This window comes from Aulonocara sp. 'chitande type north' Nkhata Bay, linkage group LG3 (genome assembly GCF_057382095.1).
Source record: "Aulonocara sp. 'chitande type north' Nkhata Bay isolate Kocher_YH1m ecotype deep benthic linkage group LG3, A_spYH_male_GT1.1, whole genome shotgun sequence".
NCBI classification, from domain to species: Eukaryota; Metazoa; Chordata; class Actinopteri; order Cichliformes; family Cichlidae; genus Aulonocara; species Aulonocara sp. 'chitande type north' Nkhata Bay.
Window position 1 is genome coordinate 13227710 of NC_141346.1, and position 19079 is coordinate 13246788.

At 44.3% G+C, this 19079-nt stretch overlaps 2 protein-coding genes across 2 annotated transcripts in view; both read right to left on the bottom strand.

Annotated features, from left to right (window-relative positions):
- Window positions 1-9044, bottom strand: part of LOC147334041 (uncharacterized) — a 19451-nt gene extending 10407 nt beyond the window's left edge. Inside the window, exon 1 of the mRNA XM_086286593.1 lies at window positions 8864-9044. The gene's annotated coding sequence lies outside the window, so the exon portion shown is untranslated. The remainder of the gene's footprint in view (window positions 1-8863) is intronic.
- Window positions 1-19079, bottom strand: part of LOC147334038 (polymeric immunoglobulin receptor-like) — a 419044-nt gene that overhangs the window by 75822 nt on the left and 324143 nt on the right. The gene's annotated exons all lie outside the window — the stretch shown is intronic.

Below are 19079 nucleotides of genomic sequence, written 5' to 3' on the forward strand. Positions count from 1 at the left end.
CTGACTCTAGGCTGTCGCCACTCTTCACCCTGTGATCCACAGCCAAAATTACTGTACGGTTTTTGAGAAAATTGATAGTAAACTTTGCACAATTTACTCTACTGTACTTTTAATATCCTCGTCTTTAACCTCAGATTACAGGAAAACTGTAAGAGGTGACGCAGATATTTCACTGGATTATGACTCTGGGTGACCCCCACTCTGCACCCTGTGATCCACAGCAAAAATTACTGTACGGATTTTGAGAAAATTGATAGTAAACTTTGCACAATTTACTGTACTATACTCTATATATTCTCATTTTTGAGCTCAGATTACAGGAAAACCATAAGAGGTGACGCAGATATTTCACTGGATTATGAATCTAGGCTGTCGCCACTCTGCACCCTGTGATCCACAGCAAAAATTACTGTATGGATTTTGAGAAAATTCATAGCAAAATCTTCCCATTTTGCTTTACTGTACTCTACATATTGACATCTTTGGCCTCAGATTACAGGAAAACTATAAGAGGTGACGCAGATATCTCACTGGATTCTGACTCTAGGCTGTCGCCACTCTTCACCCTGTGATCCACAGCCAAAATTACTGTACGGTTTTTGAGAAAATTGATAGTAAACTTTGCACAATTTACTCTACTGTACTTTTAATATCCTCGTCTTTAACCTCAGATTACAGGAAAACTGTAAGAGGTGACGCAGATATTTCACTGGATTATGACTCTAGGCTGTCGCCACTCTTCTCCCTGTGATCCACAGAAAAAATTACTGTACGGTTTTTGAGAAAATTGATAGTAAACTTTGCACAATTTACTGTACTGTACTCTATATATTCTCATCTTTGAGCTCAGATTACAGGAAAACTATAAGAGGTGACGCAGATATCTCACTGGATTCTGACTCTGGGTGACCCCCACTCTGCATGCTGTGATCCACAGCCAAAATTACTGTACAGTTTTTGAGAAAATTGATAGTAAAATCTTCCCATTTTGCTTTACTGTACTCTACATATTGACATCTTTGGCCTCAGATTACAGGAAAACTATAAGAGGTGACGCAGATATCTCACTGTATTCTGACTCTAGGCTGTCGCCACTCTTCACCCTGTGATCCACAGCAAAATTACTGTACGGTTTTTGAGAAAATTGATAGTAAACTTTGCACAATTTACTCTACTGTACTTTTAATATCCTCGTCTTTAACCTCAGATTACAGGAAAACTGTAAGAGGTGACGCAGATATTTCACTGGATTATGACTCTGGGTGACCCCCACTCTGCACCCTGTGATCCACAGCAAAAATTACTGTACGAATTTTGAGAAAATTGATAGTAAACTTTGCACAATTTACTCTACTGTACTCTATATATTCTCATCTTTGATCTTAGATTACAGGAAAACTGTAAGAGGTGACACAGATATCTCACTGGATTATGACTCTGGGTGACCCCCACTCTGCACCCTGTGATCCACAGCAAAAATTACTGTATGGTTTTTGAGAAAATTGATAGTAAACTTTGCACAATTTACTCTACTGTACTCTATATATTCTCATTTTTGAGCTCAGATTACAGGAAAACTATAAGAGGTGACGCAGATATCTCACTGGATTATGACTCTGGGTGACCCCCACTCTGCATGCTGTGATCCACAGCCAAAATTACTGTACAGTTTCTGAGAAAATTGATAGTAAAATCTTCCCATTTTGCTTTACTGTACTCTACATATTGACATCTTTGAGCTCAGATTACAGGAAAACTGTAAGAGGTGACGCAGATATTTCACTGGATTCTGAATCTAGGCTGTCGCCACTCTTCACCCTGTGATCCACAGCCAAAATTACTGTACAGTTTTTGAGAAAATTCATGGTAAAATCTTCCCATTTTGCTTTACTGTACTCTACATATTGACATCTTTGAGCTCAGATTACAGGAAAACTGTAAGAGGTGACGCAGATATCTCACTGTATTCTGACTCTAGGCTGTCGCCACTCTTCACCCTGTGATCCACAGCCAAAATTACTGTACGGTTTTTGAGAAAATTGATAGTAAACTTTGCACAATTTACTCTACTGTACTTTTAATATCCTCGTCTTTAACCTCAGATTACAGGAAAACTGTAAGAGGTGACGCAGATATTTCACTGGATTATGACTCTGGGTGACCCCCACTCTGCACCCTGTGATCCACAGCCAAAATTACTGTATGGATTTTGAGAAAATTGATAGTAAAATCTTCCCATTTTGCTTTACTGTACTCTACATATTGACATCTTTGGCCTCAGATTACAGGAAAACTATAAGAGGTGACGCAGATATTTCACTGTATTCTGACTCTAGTCTGTCGCCACTCTTCACCCTGTGATCCACAGCCAAAATTACTGTACGGATTTTGAGAAAATTGATAGTAAACTTTGCACAATTTACTCTACTGTACTTTTAATATTCTCATCTTTGATCTTAGATTACAGGAAAACTGTAAGAGGTGACGCAGATATCTCACTGGATTATGACTCTGGGTGACCCCCACTCTGCACCCTGTGATCCACAGCCAAAATTACTGTACGGATTTCTGATGAAATTAAATCCTATTCCATTACCAAACAAAATGAGTTCATTGAAGTATTTGCTTAACTACAAGAAATGTCTTTCCACACACAATTTAAATTTTTCAAAATGTCATTCACACACCACCTCAAGTATCAACTTCAGTTTTAGACATTATTTATTCAGTGCTTAATCACAACAATAGTCAACTTAAGGCACTTACATAATAAGTTAAACCTTACAATAATACATACAGAGAAAAACCCAACAATCATATGACCCCCTATGAGCAACAGTGGGAAGGAAAAACTCCCTTTTAACAGGAAGAAACCTCCGGCAGAACCAGGCTCAGGGAGGGGCGGCCATCTGCCTCAACCGGTCAGGGTGAGAAATTACATTTCTCAGATTACTGATTTCTCATATTACTACTACACAGTTTAGATACACTCAACAAAAATATAAACGCAACACCTTTGTTACTGCTCCCATTCCCCATGGGATGGACATAGAGACCGAAAATTCATTCCAGATACACAATATAACCATCCCTCCCAAACAGTGGTCACAAATCAGTCCAAATGTGTGGTAGTGGGCACATCTGCCATATTGAGATAATCCATCCCACCTCACAGGTGTGCCACATCAGGATGCTGATCTGACATCATGAGTAGTGCACAGGTGTACCTCAGACTGCCCACAACAAAAGGCCACCCTGGAATGTGCAGTTTTGTCTCACAGCAAAATGCCACAGATGCCACAAGCAATGAGGGAGCGTGCAATTGGCATGCTGACAGCAGGAATGTCAACCAGATCTGTCGCCCGTGCATTGAATGTTCATTTCTCAACCATAAGCCGTCTCCACAGGCGTTTCAGAGAATATGGCAGCACATCCAACCGGCCTCACAACCGCAGACCTCGTGTAACCACACCAGCCCAGGACCTCCACATCCAGCAGGTTCACCTCCAAGATCGTCTGAGACCAGCCACCCAGACAGCTGCTGGAACAATTGGTTTGCACAACCAAACAATTTCTGCACAAACTGTCAGAAACCGTCTCAGGGAAGCTCAACTGCATGCCCGTCGTCCTCATCGGGGTCTTGACCTGACTCCAGCTCGTCGCCGTAACAGACTTGTGTGGGCAAATGCTCACATTCGATGGCATCTGGCACGTTGGAGAGGTGTGCGCTTCACGGATGAATCATGGTTCACATTGTTCAGGGCAGATGGCAGCTGAGAATGTCCCAGTTCTTGCATGGCCAGCATACTCACCGGACATGTCACCCATTGAGCATGTTCGGGATGTGCTTGACCAGCGTATACGACAGCGTGTACCAGTTCCCACGAATATCCAACAACCTCGCACAGCCATTGAAGTGGAGTGGACCAACATTCCACAGGCCACAATTGACAATCTGATAGACTCCATGCGACGATGTGTTGCACTGCATGAGGCAAATGGTGGTCACACCAGATACTGACCGGTTCTGGGTCCCCAGACCCCCAATAGCGCAAAAAACTGCACATTCCAGGGTGGCCTTTTGTTGTGGGCAGTCTGAGGTACACCTGTGCACTACTCATGATGTCAGATCAGTATCCTGATGTGGCACACCTGTGAGGTGGGATGGATTATCTCAATATGGCAGATGTGCCCACTACCACACATTTGGACTGATTTGTGACCACTGTTTGGGAGGGATGGTTATATTGTGTATCTGGAATGAATTTTCGGTCTCTACGTCCATCCCATGGGGAATGGGAGCAGTAACAAAGGTGTTGCGTTTATATTTTTGTTGAGTGTATCTAAACTGTGTAGTAGTAATATGAGAAATCAGTAATCTGAGAAATGTAATTTCTCACCCTGACCGGTTGAGGCAGATGGCCGCCCCTCCCTGAGCCTGGTTCTGCCGGAGGTTTCTTCCTGTTAAAAGGGAGTTTTTCCTTCCCACTGTTGCTCATAGGGGGTCATATGATTGTTGGGTTTTTCTCTGTATGTATTATTGTAAGGTTTAACTTATTATGTAAGTGCCTTAAGTTGACTATTGTTGTGATTAAGCACTGAATAAATAATGTCTAAAACTGAAGTTGATACTTGAGGTGGTGTGTGAATGACATTTTGAAAAATTTAAATTGTGTGTGGAAAGACATTTCTTGTAGTTAAGCAAATACTTCAATGAACTCATTTTGTTTGGTAATGGAATAGGATTTAATTTTATCAGAAATCCGTACAGTAATTTTGGCTGTGGATCACAGCATGCAGAGTGGGGGTCACCCAGAGTCATAATCCAGTGAGATATCTGCGTCACCTCTTATAGTTTTCCTGTAATCTGAGGTCAAAGATGAGAATATTAAAAGTACAGTAGAGTAAATTGTGCAAAGTTTACTATCAATTTTCTCAAAATCCGTACAGTAATTTTTTCTGTGGATCACAGGGTGCAGAGTGGCGACAGCCTAGAGTCATAATCCAGTGAGATATCTGCGTCACCTCTTACAGTTTTCCTGTAATCTGAGCTCAAAGATGTCAATATATAGAGTATAGTACAGTAAATTGTGCAAAGTTTACTATCAATTTTCTAAAAATCCGTACAGTAATTTGGGCTGTGGATAACAGGGTGAAGAGTGGGGGTCACCCAGAGTCATAATCCAGTGAGATATCTGTGTCACCTCTTACAGTTTTCCTGTAATCTAAGCTCAAAGATGAGAATATATAGAGTACAGTAGAGTAAATTGTGCAAAGTTTACTATCAATTTTCTCAAAAACCGTACAGTAATTTTGGCTGTGGATCACAGGGTGAAGAGTGGCGACAGCCTAGAGTCAGAATCCAGTGAAATATCTGCGTCACCTCTTACAGTTTTCCTGTAATCGGAGCTCAAAGATGTCAATATGTAGAGTACAGTGAAGCAAAATGGGAAGATTTTAATATCAATTTTCTCAAAATCCGTACAGTAATTTTTGCTGTGGATCACAGGGTGCAGAGTGGAGATGGCCTAGATTCATAATCCAGTGAAATATCTGCGTCACCTCTTACAGTTTTCCTGTAATCTGAGCTCAAAGATGAGAATATATAGAGTATAGTACAGTAAATTGTGCAAAGTTTACTATCAATTTTCTCAAAATCCGTACAGTAATTTTTGCTGTGGATCACAGGGTGCAGAGTGGGGGTCACCCAGAGTCATAATCCAGTGAAATATCTGCGTCACCTCTTACAGTTTTCCTGTAATCTGAGGTTAAAGACGAGGATATTAAAAGTACAGTAGAGTAAATTGTGCAAAGTTTACTATCAATTTTCTCAAAAACCGTACAGTAATTTTGGCTGTGGATCACAGGGTGAAGAGTGGCGACAGCCTAGAGTCAGAATACAGTGAGATATCTGCGTCACCTCTTATAGTTTTCCTGTAATCTGAGGCCAAAGATGTCAATATGTAGAGTACAGTAAAGCAAAATGGGAAGATTTTGCTATGAATTTTCTCAAAATCCATACAGTAATTTTTGCTGTGGATCACAGGGTGCAGAGTGGGGGTCACCCAGAGTCATAATCCAGTGAGATATCTGCGTCACCTCTTACAGTTTTCCTGTAATCTGAGGTTAAAGACGAGGATATTAAAAGTACAGTAGAGTAAATTGTGCAAAGTTTACTATCGATTTTCTCAAAAACCGTACAGTAATTTTGGCTGTGGATCACAGGGTGAAGAGTGGAGATTGCCTAGATTCAGAATCCAGTGAAATATCTGCGTCACCTCTTACAGTTTTCCTGTAATCGGAGCTCAAAGATCTCAATATGTAGAGTACAGTAAAGCAAAATGGGAAGATTTTACCATGAATTTTCTCAAAAACTGTACAGTAATTTTGGCTGTGGATGACAGGGTGAAGAGTGGCGACAGCCTAGATTCAGAATCCAGTGAAATATCTGCGTCACCTCTTATAGTTTTCCTGTAATCTGAGCTCAAAGATGAGAATATATAGAGTACAGTAGAGTAAATTGTGCAAAGTTTACTATCAATTTTCTCAAAAACCGTACAGTAATTTTTGCTGTGGATCACAGGGTGAAGAGTGGCGACAGCCTAGAGTCAGAATCCAGTGAAATATCTGCGTCACCTCTTACAGTTTTCTTGTAATCGGAACTCAAAGATGTCAATATGTAGAGTACAGTAAAGCAAAATGGGAAGATTTTACTATCAATTTTCTCAAAACTGTACAGTAATTTTGGCTGTGGATGACAGGGTGCAGAGTGGAGATGGCCTAGATTCATAATCCAGTGAAATATCTGCGTCACCTCTTACAGTTTTCCTGTAATCGGAACTCAAAGATGTCAATATGTAGAGTACAGTGAAGCAAAATGGGAAGATTTTACTATCAATTTTCTCAAAATCCATACAGTAATTTTTGCTGTGGATCACAGGGTGCAGAGTGGAGATGGCCTAGATTCATAATCCAGTGAAATATCTGCGTCACCTCTTACAGTTTTCCTGTAATCTGAGGTTAAAGACGAGGATATTAAAAGTACAGTAGAGTAAATTGTGCAAAGTTTACTATCAATTTTCTCAAAAACCGTACAGTAATTTTGGCTGTGGATCACAGGGTGAAGAGTGGCGACAGCCTAGAGTCAGAATCCAGTGAGATATCTGCGTCACCTCTTATAGTTTTCCTGTAATCTGAGGCCAAAGATGTCAATATGTAGAGTACAGTAAAGCAAAATGGGAAGATTTTGCTATGAATTTTCTCAAAATCCATACAGTAATTTTTGCTGTGGATCACAGGGTGCAGAGTGGGGGTCACCCAGAGTCATAATCCAGTGAGATATCTGTGTCACCTCTTACAGTTTTCCTGTAATCTAAGCTCAAAGATGAGAATATATAGAGTACAGTAGAGTAAATTGTGCAAAGTTTACTATCAATTTTCTCAAAATCCGTACAGTAATTTTGGCTGTGGATCACAGGGTGAAGAGTGGAGATGGCCTAGATTCATAATCCAGTGAAATATCTGCGTCACCTCTTACAGTTTTCCTGTAATCAGAGCTCAAAGATGTCAATATGTAGAGTACAGTAAAGCAAAATGGGAAGATTTTACTATCAATTTTCTCAAAAACTGTACAGTAATTTTGGCTGTGGATGACAGGGTGCAGAGTGGCGACAGCCTTGATTCAGAATCCAGTGAAATATCTGCGTCACCTCTTACAGTTTTCCTGTAATCAGAGCTCAAAGATGTCAATATGTAGAGTACAGTAAAGCAAAATGGGAAGATTTTACCATGAATTTTCTCAAAAACTGTACAGTAATTTTGGCTGTGGATCACAGGGTGCAGAGTGGGGGTCACCCAGAGTCATAATCCAGTGAGATATCTGCGTCACCTCTTACAGTTTTCCTGTAATCTAAGCTCAAAGATGAGAATATATAGAGTACAGTAGAGTAAATTGTGCAAAGTTTACTATCAATTTTCTCAAAATCCGTACAGTAATTTTGGCTGTGGATCACAGGGTGCAGAGTGGGGGTCCCCCAGAGTCAGAATCCAGTGAGATATCTGTGTCACCTCTTATAGTTTTCCTGTAATCTGAGATCAAAGATGTCAATATGTAGAGTACAGTAAAGCAAAATGGGAAGATTTTACTATCAATTTTCTCAAAAACTGTACAATAATTTTGGCTGTGGATCACAGCATGCAGAGTGGGGGTCACCCAGAGTCAGAATCCAGTGAGATATCTGCGTCACCTCTTTCAGTTTTCCTGTAATCTGAGCTCAAAGATGAGGACATTAAAAGTATAGTTGAGTAAATTGGGTAAATTTTATTGTTAATTTTCTCTGAATCATACAGTAATTTGGGCTGTGGATCACAGGGGGGAAAGTGGAGATTAACCAAAACTGGGAGTGGATTGTGAAGTAAAATAGTGTCAGGACAGAAAACACTGCGTTTCTAAGCCAGTCGGCACCTATACCGTAAGAGTAGTGCAACAACATTTTAGGTGCGGCTGGTGGGGCGGCTAGCTTGACTGCGACTTCGTAAGTGAGGGCTCACTTGACCGCAGTCAGACACGGCTAGTGACGTCAGACTGAACAACCGGATTCTAAAGGCTGATTGCCCTCCCCCACGCTTGTACCTGTGGCTTCCTGTCCTAAGGGTTGGCTCTTCTCCTGCCCTGCACCCTTTGTTCATATTCAAAGACTATTTTTCTGTATGTATTCTTATCCCATAGCAACCGCCAGATTATAATGTTGCAGACAATCACAAACTCTACAGTCTGTCTAACTCCAGTGTATACCAAGCAATCTATTATTCTTAACAGCAACAACATAAACTGAACCCACATTAAAGTTGGCTCGGTGATTACCTTTATATGAGCCCACAAACCGAGAGAAACTCCGTGATGAAGCTGGAAGTCTTAAGAAACAGATGAGGGAGCAGAGACCCACGTGGTTCACGCTGATCTCGGCTACGATCCAGGAGACAAGGGTGTGCAGATCGATGCAGAAATTAATCCCAACGTTGGCAGTTGTATATGTTCCTGTAAGTTTACTACTTTACTCCCGTTTCATGAAAAAGCAGCTCTCTGCTCGACTCCTCTCCTGCACACACACTTTGCTCCGCCTCCTTGTCCGGCTCTGCTGTGATTTGTTGCTGTGCGGTCACGTGACTAAGCAGACCAACGTAACCACGTGGGGTGTTATTTCAAAAGTAGCGCCTATCTCCTTTTCCTAAGCTCTTTTTCTTGCCCTCGATGGAAACGTCATCGTGGGAAGGAGATTTGCTAAGGACTCAGGGAAAGAGAGGACCGGTGCTGAGAATTGGAACAGCCTTAGGCTGTATCCCAATTCAGGTTCTGCAGCCTTAAAGTACGCAGCCTTAACGGTCCACAAGGGCCGCGTACTCAAAGACCGCTAAGGCCGGAAGTGCGAGGCTTGTGAAATGCCGGTCGAGCTCCGTCGCGCTGCCCAGGTTGCCTAGCAACCATGATACTAACCGCTGGAAACGTTTCATACTGTGTTGTTTTTGTATGTATACCGAGCTTCTTATTAACTGCACGCACACACTGATCTCTGCTCCGCTTCCACTTTATTTCTCATTCTTTTTTCCTTTCCCTGAAGCTTCTTGCTCGCCAGTGAATTACACACATTGCAGCGACACAGTGCCATCTAGTGGCTGATACAAACATAGGTCAACATGCTACATCTCCCTTCTTAAAAAAAAACACAACTCAGGCTTGTAAAATTTCTAAGGCAACTGAAATTACAGGAATAACATCCTGAGCACATCCATTGATAACATAGCATTCGACTCAATACTGGCTATATCACAAACATAATAAACAGATGCATTTGTTGACATCATTGGAACAACAAACATGTAAACAGCTTTTGTTTTGTTTTTTTTTTTGTTTTTTTGTTTGTTTGTTTTTTTTAGGGCAGCGATCCGCCTGCACCCTTTACAATATTACAGGTCCAAGACCTGTCTTGGTTTGGTAACACGCCCATATCGAGTCGTGTATCCAGGTGTTGTAATGTCTTCACCAGGGGGCTCCACAGGCGGGGGCTGAGATACCACAGGGCTGTCATCGCTGATGCCTGTTGGTTGAATGAACTCCTCACCTCCTACGCTGTTCCTGCTTCTGCGGAGGTGTCAGCGGTTACGCCGGTAAACTTGTCCTGTATCTGTGGTTATGTTGTAGCTTCTGGACGTGTCGGCACAACTTGTGACCACAGCTGGCTTCCAGGAACCGTCTTGTTGCCGGAACCGGACCGGTGTGCCAGGACATAGTTGAGGCAGAGGTCGGGCGGCTTTGTTGAAATAAGTCTGCTGGCGCTGCTGGCAGACCTCTCTCCTCTCACGCACTGTTTGCTGGCAAACTACTTGGGGTGCCAGCTGTTTTGGTGTTGCAGGGAGGATGGAGCGAAGTCTCCGGCTCATGAGTAGTTGTGCAGGCGACTTTAAGTTGTCCACAGGGGTGTTCCGGTATTCTAATAGGCTCAAGTAGGGATCCTTATGTTCCGCTTTGGCCTTGTCCAGAAGTTTCTTTGCTGTCTGGACTGTTTTCTCGGCTAGACCATTGCTCTGTGGGTAATGGGGACTAGTAGTGGTGTGGGTGAAACTCCATGACTTTGCGAACTGTTGAAACTTACTGGAAGCATAGCACGGACCGTTATCACTAATCACCGACTCTGGAATACCATGCCTAGCCATGGCTGACTTTAGTTTGTGGATCACTGCTTCTGCAGTGCAGCTGCGCAGTCTTTCCAACTCGAAGAATCTACTGTAGTAATCTACCATGATGATGTAGTCTTCCGAGTTCCAAGTGAACAGATCGGTGGCTATGACCTGCCACGGTCGTTCTGGTATTGCATGTGACAACAGGGGTTCCTTGGGGTTAGCAGCTTGTCTCTCCTGGCATGTGCTGCAGGCTCCGACTGCTTCCTCAATCTGCTTTCCCATGCCTGGCCAAAACAGAAGGTCTCTGGCTCTGTTTTTGCTCTTTTCTATACCCATATGGCTGGAATGAATCCGATCTATCATGTCCTTTCTGAGCCTTTTTGGGATGATCATTTTCTCTCCTTTAAACATGATCCCGTCTATCAGTGAGATCTCATCCCTGTGGTTCCAAAACTCCTGAATGTCAGGCGGGCATTGAGACCTTTTATCTGGCCATCCACTCAATGTGGTCCGTCTCAGGCTGTTGAGCTGAGGATCTTGGGCTGTTTCGTTTCTTATCTCTGAGAGTCTCTGATCACTGACAGGCATGTTGCTGAGGACTGAGTGGATCTGCGCATCCATCCCGTCACATAGTGATTTGTCGTGAAACTCTATGGATTTCCGGGAGAGCGTGTCGGCTACCGGGATGTCTTTCCCTGGCTTGTGGATGATGCTGATGTCGTACTTTTGCAGCTGTATTATCATCCTCTGTAGCCGTGGTGGTGCTGATGCTAGTGGTTTTTTGAGTATGGACTCGAGTGGCTTGTGGTCCGACTCAATGGTCACATGTCGACTGTACATGTACTCGTGGAACCGCTTGCAACCAAAGAGAACAGCATACAGCTCTTTTTCTATTTGGGCATAGTTCTGCTCAGTGCTGTTAAGTGACTTGGATGCGTAGGCAACTGGCTTGCCGTCCTGCAGCATCACAGCACCGAGGCCACTTTTGGATGCATCGACCTGGAGTCGTAGCGCTTTCTTGGGGTCGAAGAAGGAGAGAACTGGGCCTGGTTCTTTAGTGATCAGCTCCTTCATTCGTTGAAAGGCTCTGTCATGGTTCTTGTCCCATACAAACTCACTGTCCTGCTTTAACAGCTGGCGGAGCGGAGCATTTATCTCTGACAGGTGTGGGGCAAATCTTGCTAGATAATTAACCATCCCCAGCACTGTTTCCAATTCCGCCCTGTTCTGTGGGGGCGCCATGTCTTGGACTGCTTTTACTTTTTGTGGATCTGGTTTCAGCCCTTCGTGTGACAATGTGTGACCGAAGTAACTGACCTCTTTGACGCAGATGGTGCACTTGTCAGGGTTCAGTTTTACACCTCTCTCTCTGCTGCGCTGCAGCATGGCCCTCAGGTTGTCGTCATGCTCCTGTTTGGTTTCTCCGAAGACCAGTACGTCGTCCACAATGGCTGCCACGCCCCTCAGGCCCTCGTAGGTCTCGTCCACGCGTCGCTGGAACTCATCCTGAGCTGAGATTATGCCGAATGGCAACCTGAGGAAGCGGTACCTGCCAAACACAGTATTAAATGTGGTTAACAGAGATGATTCGTGGCTTAGCTTAATGGCCCAGTAGCCTGATCTGGCGTCCAAAACACTGAAATACTTGGCCCCAGCAAGTTTTGTGGTGACATCCTCTAAGGTGGGTAGAGGGTAATGGGGTCTTTGTATAGCCTTGTTGAGGGGTCTGGGGTCCAGACATACTCTGAGTCTGCCTGTCTTGGGTTTTTCCACGACAACAAGTGCATTCACCCAGTCCGTAGGATCTGTGACCTTGCATATGATTTGGTTCCTTTCCATGTTGTCGAGCTCGTCTTTGAGTCGGGCTCGCAGAGCAATGGGAATCCGACGAGGTGGGCTGACTGTGGGTGCAACGTCTGGATTTACATGGAAACTGCATTCACCAGAAAATTCTCCTATCCCTTTGAATACGTCTGCATATTCGTCTAGTATTGCCTGTGAACTGTTGGTTGTCTTGCCTCTTTCTTCCGTCACTGCCATCACAATCCTTACCAGGTTAAGGTCACGGCAAGCTTTCATTGCTAATACAGGTGGGGCGCTTGTGTTAACAACATGGAATTCCAACGTGCAGGTCTTGTCTTTGTGTTTGCATTTTAACTGGCATTTTCCTTCCACGCTGAGTGAGTGTCCCCCATAATCTGTGAGCTTGTGTGTGACAGGCTTCAGTGTCACGTGTGGGAAGAGTGTCTGGAACATGTTAGCTGGAATTGTGTTTGCTTGCGCCCCAGTGTCAACTTTAAACCTCACTGTCTGTGGGGGGGAACCAAGCTGCATGTCTGCATATGCTTGCTCATCCTTTCTTCCTTCATTTTCTATGGTGATGCTATCAATGTAGAAACAGTCTTGGTCCTCATCTGTGTCCATAGTTGACATTTCTATGTTCTCTCTCACAGTGTGTACTGATTTGAGGTGGGCTTTTGTCTGCGAAGGGAGTCTTGACCTGCATGCTCTTGCAAAATGGTTCATTTTCTTGCATTTTGCACATTGCTTCCCTTTTGCTGGGCAGATGTCTTTATTACTGTGTTGTCCGGCACAATAGCTGCACGTTTTTAGTGTTGCATTAGCGTGTTCTTTTGGTCTCACGCTTCTTGTTTGATATTCTTGTCTGTGCGATTTCCTGCCGATGGCGTGCACAGTTTCTTGGCCCCTGGAGTGACCCATAGTTTTTAGCTGTTGCTTTGCTAGCTCGTGTGATCGTGCTATATCTATAGCTTTCTCTAGTGTGAGCTCTGCGCCTTGGCTGAGTAGCTTTTCTCGGACGTGTGGCGAGTTAGTGGCAAATACAATGCGATCCCTGACCATTTCATCTGTATTTGGGTACCCACAGTCTTTAGCAAGTAGTTTCAGTTCCGTAATAAACTGTTCAAATGTCTCATTTTCACCCTGCATCTTTTCATGAAACTTATATCGGGCGTAGATTGGGTTAGCTTTCGGTATGATGTAATCAGTGTACTTATCGTAGTACGTCTGAAGCTTTCGGGAGTCGTCTGCGGTGAGCGTCCACGTGTTGTAGATGTCCCGTCCTTTCTCACCGACCCATAGAAGAAGGTAGCTGCATTTGTCTGCCTCCTCCTTCCCCCGAAGAGGACCAGCGAACATTAGCTCGGCGTGCTGCTTGAAACGCCGCCATGCCTCGGGCAGGTTGCTGGAGTCCCAATCCATACGCGGTGTGGGAACGCCGTAAGCCTCCATGTCTGTGCTGTCCGACGGCGAGGGATTGCGTAGAATCCGCTACTCTGACACCATGTGTTGTTTTTGTATGTATACCGAGCTTCTTATTAACTGCACGCACACACTGATCTCTGCTCCGCTTCCACTTTATTTCTCATTCTTTTTTCCTTGCCCTGAAGCTTCTTGCTCGCCAGTGAATTACACACATTGCAGCGACACAGTGCCATCTAGTGGCTGATACAAACATAGGTCAACATGCTACACATACAGCTTTGTTTGAGAGAAATGAAGGAGAACATATTTTGTTCATTTGTTCGTTTGTTTCTACACGAGCTTTGTGTGATTTAATAAGTATCTGAGGCTGAGACCACATGACTGTAAAACATGATTGTTGGGCTTCATTTCTGTACTGAACAGTCATTTTAAGATTAGCTAGTAAATAAAAATTATGTTGTTCATGAGACTAAAGTCAGTGTAAATATAATATTGCCAATATTATAGTTATTATATTAATCATTATTAGTTATTACAGCAGTGAACTTGAACAATTCACGTGAACAATTCACTTTTATTGTCACATCACATGTGCAGGTACACTGGGCAACAGCACCGCCTACAACTGCAAAGCTCTCCAGCGAGTAGTGCGGTGCTCTGAACGGATAATTGGAGGTGAGCTTCCCTCCCTCCAAGACATCTACAGGAAGCGGTGCCTGAGGAAAGCGGGGAGGATCATCAAGGATTCCAGTCAACCCAGCCATAAACTGTTCAGACTACTTCCATCAGGAAGGAGGTTCTGCAGCATCCGGTCCCGTACCAGCAGACTGAGAGACAGCTTCTTCCATCAGGCCATCAGACTGCTGAACACGTCATAGACACCTCACCTTCACTACTGGAACTTCAACATTATGCACTACATACCGTACAGTAATGCCACTGTTTTGCACATGTCTCAACTCTGTATATTTTATATATATTTATTATTGTTTACTCTATTTAATTTGTAAAATATGTGTACACACACACACACACACACACACACACACACACACACACACACACACACACACACACACACACACACACACACACACACACAGGAAAATATTTAGTATACACATCCAGAAATGCATATACTATTATATATTGTACATATATTTATTAGTTTCAGATGTAGCCATTCTTGTATTTTGCTGTTTACATTATTGTATTTTGCACACCTCTGTTGCTTGTGAAGCTCGCACACAAGAATTTCACTCACATGTGCTGTACCAATGTACCTGCACATGTGATGTGACTATAAAAGTGATTTGATTTGATTTGATTTGGTAAATGGCCTGCATTTGTATAGCGCTTTTCTAGTCCATAGGACCCCAAAGCGCTTTACACTACATTCAGTCATTCACCCATTCACACACACATTCACACACTGGCGATAGCAAGCTACATTGTAGCCACAGCTGCCCTGGGGCGCACTGACAGAGGCGAGGCTGCCGGACACAGGCGCCACCGGGCCCTCTGACCACCACCAGTAGGTAAACATGGGGTTAGTATCTTGCCCAAGGATATTTGGCATGCAGCCTGGGATCGAACCACCGACTGATTAGTGGCTGACCTGCTCTGCCACTTGAGCTACAGCCACCCTGGTACAGCCAGTGTTGGGTAAGTTACTTTAAAATAGTAACTTAGTTACATTACTAGTTACTTCTCTCAAAAGTAACTCAGTTACTTCAAGTTACTCGTTACTTTCAAAGTAACTAGCTACTAGGGAAAGTAACTTTGGTTTTACTCAGAATTCTCTTGTTAATGTGTTTCTTCCATAACTTTGCCAGTCTTCTAGCTTGCTTACTTGCCACAAGTGCACTGTGCCACCCACCAATAGACAGGAAAAGATAATGTGCATATTTCCACGAGAGAAATCCCACGCCTGGACCGTCATTGACTGCTGCCATGATTCTAGCCTACGTCACAGCGTCATGTGCGCCTTTTACATCCAACACAAAAACTGACGTCGTGGTGCTTTGATTGTACTCAGAACTCGGAAATTCTGCCTTCTGAATAGGAAGATGTAGGCAACACCAGACTGCAGATGCAGGAAAAGGTGTTTTGTTTCCTTTGCAGAAGATCTCGGTGACCACAGGGGGTGAGGATCCTGGAGGCCCGAGACAAGAGAGGGACCGAGAAAACCTAAGCTTACACATGGAGTGTTCTCGAATGGGAGCTGGTGTTTATTACTGGACCAATTAGATGACATGAGGTTGTCTGATTTGCTGAGCCAGCACACAATGTATTGCGACCTCTGGTGTTCCAGAGGTCGAGAGAGGGAGTGTGGAGCAGGGAAATTATTTTACTGCTATTGTTAAATAATCATCATCATTACTATTGCATTAATAATAGAATCTGCAGCATTGATATTGTATTCAGAGGTTTAAACAGTGTGTGTCTTTTAGAAAGACTAAGTGCAGCAGGCTGACAGGAAGTTGCAGAGAGTTTGCAGAAGAGAAAGCAGAAGTGAAAGCAGAGTCTAAGTATTCTGAGAACCAGGTTAGACGAGGCTATTTGAATTACTAGGTTATTCAAATTGTCTGTTATACTTTTATATTCTTTTATTAAGCTCTTAGTAGAGGTTCTTGATTAAAACATTTATTTAGTAGATGACATATACATAGTCTCAGTTAGGTTGTTACACATAAGGATGAGCCTCTGTTCTGGTGAAAGGTCAGAAGTGCAACAGGTGAATTGAGAAAGAGCATTTAAGGACAAGACAGTAAGTGAGAGGTGACATAGAGGCTGAGTGAGGTCGTGACATACACCCACACACACACATGAGTTAGATTTATTTATAGGAAAGAGGTTAGTCATGTCTGGTTGTAACTGCGAAAGTGTCTCTGTAAACGAGGAACCGTTCCTTGTTGTCTCGGCAAGAAAGAGGAACAATTCACTTCAAGACAAGAACTGAAAGGTAGACAGGAAGTACCGGCCATGAAAATAGAAGACGATGTTCTTTCGAACTGTGTTAAAAGTCATTGTGGTTTTGATTTGACGTATGTATATATCCTGTCTGGGACGTATGAAGGGGCGTCATTAAATCAAACCCTGATGCTATAAAAATCTGTGTATGCTTTGATTAAGTCGAAGATCAATTGCTGTCTGCGTACAGAGTTGTTCTTCCCACACGTGTGTATTCATTAAAATCATTGTTTGACCAAGATCTTCTGGACCATGGTTGTTTGTACTCTCCTTCCTCAATATCTGAACCTTAACAGTTGCTAACTCCGGGTCCGATAACAGGCACCACACCCACAGTAGATGTGCTCGGTGTGAGGTCTCGCAGCAAGCTATCAAATGCTGCGGATTTTTCGGCTTTTAAAAAAAACGCTATATGTCGCCAGGTGTTTCATCAGATTTGAGGTGTTAGCTCCTTTGCACAGTATCACAGTATCACCTTAAAGCACTTGTTGCAGGCTGCAGAGTTTGCATATTTTGCTGTGAAGTACAGCCAGACTTTGACAGCTTCGCCTTGGTCATTTTTAATCTATAGCTCTGCTCTAAAAGAACGTACGTACCTGGACCTGCCTACTATCCTCGGAAACGTAAAATGATTGGCTAGAAGTGTATCACAGCTCAGGAAAAAAAAGCACCGAAATAAAGCACCGAAATGTGCGCTACTTTTCGGTCTGGTTACTACCGTTTATGTCAGAACCGGTGCCATCATGGCACCGGATACCGGGAACCATCCCTACTGGTGACACACCCGCACCCCAAGCCCTACTTGTGTGGGTGGGTGTGATGGTGCAGGAAGAGGGAGGCAGCCGGGGATGGGGAGGAAAAGATGGGAGGAGCAAGATACCCCTCCCTGGGGCCAGCTCCCCCACTGACCCCAGTAGGCAACCCCCGTCCTTTGGCAACACCAAGGCAAGGGAGCCCAGGCCTATCCTACGGCAACAGGACCCGGGGCAGCCCACCCGACCCCACCGCAGAGGAAACTGTACCCACCTTAACATTCAGTCATCTCCCAGACTGCACAAGACAGCAGACACCCAGCTTAAGTTTATTCTCCACCTCTCCTGTGACTCTCCCCCAACTGCAGAGTGGACTCCTGCAAGGATGGAACAAACTCCCTGTCAGTTGAAGAGTCCCCTAGTTAGGCCGATGCGCCGGAGGCCCCCTGCTGTGCCCCTGTGCACCCACCGGCCCACAACCTCAGCGATGCACCAACAAGGACCTAAGCCCCCAAGACCCAGCCAGAGCCCTAGCATGGAGGCGAAGCACCCCCGAACCCCAAGCCCCCACGCCTGCCCCGGATCCACTCAGCGGCAGCCAGACTACAAGGCCAGTAACCTACGTCCGCCAGCACAGACCCTCCCCCAGCCCTGCTGCACACAGCCGCAAGAGCAACCAGAGTCACTAACCAGGTTATGACCACAACCCCTGGGTTAAGCCATCCAGTGATTACGTCCCTAGGGATTCTCCAGACGACCTAAGCCTGTCCCTACCTCCACATCAACCACAATGGCGAAGGCGGGACCAAACATCGACCCCCCACCCCCGCTAGGTGATGGAGCCGATCAAAGTAGCCCAGAGGGATTGATGTAATGTGGCGGTAGAGGCTGTCTCGAGACTAATGTGATCTATTAGATGGTTTCTGTATTGGCTAGAGTTACGATTATTTTTATTTTTCCAGTTCATGATGTAGCCGGATGGGCTACTCGCCCTTCTTTTTCTCTCTCTCTCGCTTGCTCTACCACCCTCGCTCTCTTTCCGCTGCACTCGCTCCATGTATCATGTGATTGGGTTAATTAGGAACCCACCTGCATATTGATTACAGGGTGGTGTTTACCTGTATAAAGGGAAGCCGGTTTTTTGTTGGATCATTCCTCCCGAGCTTCTGGTGCGATACAGCAGTAAATGCTGGCCTATTGGTTAATTTACCGATACAATCGGATTATGTGACTGCTACAGGTAGGCCTCCTTTCGACCTCTTTCTCTCAAAAGTCAGTAACTGGTAGTCATAATTCTGCGGCCCGCTATAGCGCGGCTGTTTCTCTTTCGTTACTCCAGCTGTGGTGGAGAGACGCGTGAGTTGCGTGAGTTGCGTGAGTTGCGTTCACCGTACAGTATAGCGCCTCCAGTCTTGGGGTAAGCCCGCTTATATTATAGCTGCTAGTATTTCT